Genomic DNA, 3256 nt, shown 5'->3' with positions numbered 1-3256 from the left:
CCATCGGACTTTTTGTGTGTCCGAGCGACCAACTCTACAATTGATGGCGTTCTCCCCATTTCTTTCTCCTATATATATATATATATTAACAGAATAAAAAATCTATAATTAAAAAATAAATTAAAAATTAAAGTTTAAATAAATACCATCTCTTTTTGCCTCTTCTTGAATGATTTAGCACCGGAGGTATGATGATGAGGCCCATCACCCTCGATTTTTTGGGCCAGACGACTTTGTTTCGCCTTGGAACTTTTGTTCTTGAAATGGTCTGAATTCCAATGCGTAAGAAGCTGCTGGTACAAGTCATTTGTTGCCCACTCCGGTGGCAGTCCATGCAGCTGATGACGACGTTTGGCATTGTTCATCATTTGTTTCAACCGCTGCATACCCAGCTGGTTGAACTCTTTGTAAACTTTATCGGTGTACTTTTTTTTCCACAGAAAAGATTGCATTAAAAAAATTAGAGTTAGTGATTAATTTTTTTATTTAAATAAAATTTTAAAAATATAACTTACGATGAACGAATGTCACCAAGAACGTTTGATATAGTCCGGTACCACCGTCCAACAGTAGTAGAGTTGAGGAAAATTGGACGTTATTATTGCTGTAAATTTTTTCCTCAAATCTTTATCGTTAACCCCGAACCTAATAATAACAATTTATTAATATTAACTAATAATATAATTTAAAATAAGTATTGAAATAATTTAATTTAAAAATTACCATAACGCCCCGTCAAGTTCGGGATCGATTAGCGGGACCTTGCGAGTGACGAAGGAATTTAAAATTTCCTCTACCTCCTCCAGAGTTATATCAATCTCTGGGAAAAGTGGGCGTACGTCCACCGGTTTCGGAAGACGAGAAGGTGGTGGTGGTGGCGGTGGCAGTGCTCCAGAAGAACCCGCCAACAATCCTCCAGAATCAGAAAATCGCCTACAAAACTGGAAAAAACAATAGTTAGTTATTAATACAAAATAGAACATAAATAAATATTAACGAATTGAAAACATATTACCATTTTGCGTTTTTTTTTTGTCGAGTTTTTTTTTTGCTTCGTTTTTTTTTGTTGATTTGAGAAATGGGTGATGAGGAAAAATGGGGCGCTCGCCCTTATATAATCGAAAATTCCAACGGATTTCCAACGGGTATCCGTTGGAAATCTCTGGGCGCATTTAATGTTGTCTGATAAATTCCAACGGATGCCCGTTAGAATCTCTATTTCCAACGAGCATCCGTTGGAAAAATTCTTGAATGACGCGATGGACGCCAGGTGCGTCATACGGATTTAATGCTTCAGATTTTCCAACGGACGCCCGTTGGAAATAGAGATTCTAACGGGCATCCGTTGGAATTTATCAATACGGATTCAATATTTCAACCGTTACAATGGGCATCCGTTGGAAATTTCCAACGGATATTCGTTGTGATTCTGGTGTCGATTGGATTGTTGCGCTTCGATTCCAACGGATGCCCGTTGGAATTTAACATTTTTTTTATAAAAAATTTAAAAATCTCAAAAATACAAATAAATATGATAGATTTTTCAAAATACAAATACTTATGAAAACAATAAAAAAAAATGTCTACATAGAATCTTCATCACTTTCATCATTCGGAGTTGTATCATGATCCGAAACGAATTCGTCTATATCGTCTTGTACGTGTAACGAATCATCAAGTAACTCGTCGTCTATGTCAGGAAGTGTAAGTGTCTCGTCGTAATCATCATCTAGTCGGATGGGAAGAACCGGATCTTCGAGTTGCTCTTGCATTGGCTCATCGAGATCTTGTGTTGTCGACGACGAATCCACGATTAATCTTCGTGGGTTAATATTCAAAACAGCCAACCATTGATCTTTCCGTCGCCGTTTCACCGATGTCGCATAATGTTTCGGATATGGAATGAAGCATACCTGGTCTGCCTGATCTGAAAGTATAAAAGGATCGTACTTTGCATATGAACGTTTCGGGTTTATGTCAATACCTCCCCATCGATTTTTCCGTGAGCCGCGTTCCGACGTTGTATCAAACCAATCACATCTGAATATGATTGTTTTCAACCCGACTAATCCTGGATACTGGAGTTGGAAAATCTGCCGAAGAGCCCCAAAGAAATCAGGATCTTCCGATGACCCGCTTTTTATACAAACTTCGTAATTGAACGTGGATTTATGTTTTCCATGATCGTAAGTGTGAAACGTGTATCCTCGGGTGAACATTATCGGCCAGCAAATGACTTTTCTTCCAGGTCCATGTGATATATCTCTGATCCATGCCGGAATTCTATCACTGCATGACCGAATCTGCGCATAAAAATTAAATTAATACACAAATACATACACGTACATATATATATATAGCTAGAATACTTACGTAGTCTCGAAGCCAAGATGCATAATGTTGTTCCTTCATTCCTTCAAGTTCCTCCCCACATAGATTAGGATATGTTGCCAAAACATCCTCGTCAAAAAGTCTTAAAAACATGTTGTTAGTAAATATGTAATAAATTAATTTCTAATCACATCCAAGATTAAAAAATGTGTACCTTTCGTATGGCTTAAGTTCTTCACAATTCAACAATATATATGTGGCGATGTGATTGTACTCTTGTACAGTTAACCAATATTCTTCAGATATCCGTTGAAAAGTTCGTTACCGTTACACTTGCCAACGGATATCCGTTGGAATATTTCGAACGTTATAACGTTCGACTATTTCCAACGAATATCCGTCGGAATTATTGCCGTGTTTCATAACGTTCGGATAATTTCAACGGATTGCCGTTGAAATTCGTCGAACGTTATTTCCAACGGAATTCCGTTGGAATACACGTGGAAAATTTCCAACTCAAATATCAGTTGATATTCCGTTGGAAATTTCCAACGGATTTCTAACGGACGAATCTGTTAGACGTCCGTTGGAAATCCGTTAGAAATGCGTTGGAATTATTCCAACGGTATACCGTTGGAACACATCAAAAAATGAAGGTGGAAATACCTTTTCCAATGCGCAAAGTATCTCAGGAATGTTGTCTTTCAAAACCTCTAGGTTACTTCTTCTCAGAGATCTTACACATATATCTCGAAAGAATGTGCTGATACCGCATAACGCTCCGTGGACACTCGGTTTCAATAGCTCCGCAAATGCAATAGGAATAAGTCTTTGCATGAATACATGGCAATCATGACTCTTCATTCCCATAAGCTTTAATGAATCAGTATCAACACATCGCGCCAATTTGGATGCATATCCATAA

General features: G+C 37.7%; 1 pseudogene; it reads right to left on the bottom strand.

Annotated features, from left to right (window-relative positions):
* Window positions 1-1772, bottom strand: part of LOC104813231 — a 2286-nt pseudogene extending 514 nt beyond the window's left edge.
* Between the last annotated feature and the right edge of the window lie 1484 nt (window positions 1773-3256).

Source organism: Tarenaya hassleriana, unplaced genomic scaffold, assembly GCF_000463585.1.
Source record: "Tarenaya hassleriana unplaced genomic scaffold, ASM46358v1 Cleome2, whole genome shotgun sequence".
NCBI lineage: Eukaryota > Viridiplantae > Streptophyta > Magnoliopsida > Brassicales > Cleomaceae > Tarenaya > Tarenaya hassleriana.
Note: the sequence above shows the minus strand (reverse complement) of the source record. Positions and strands in the feature narration are given on the sequence as shown.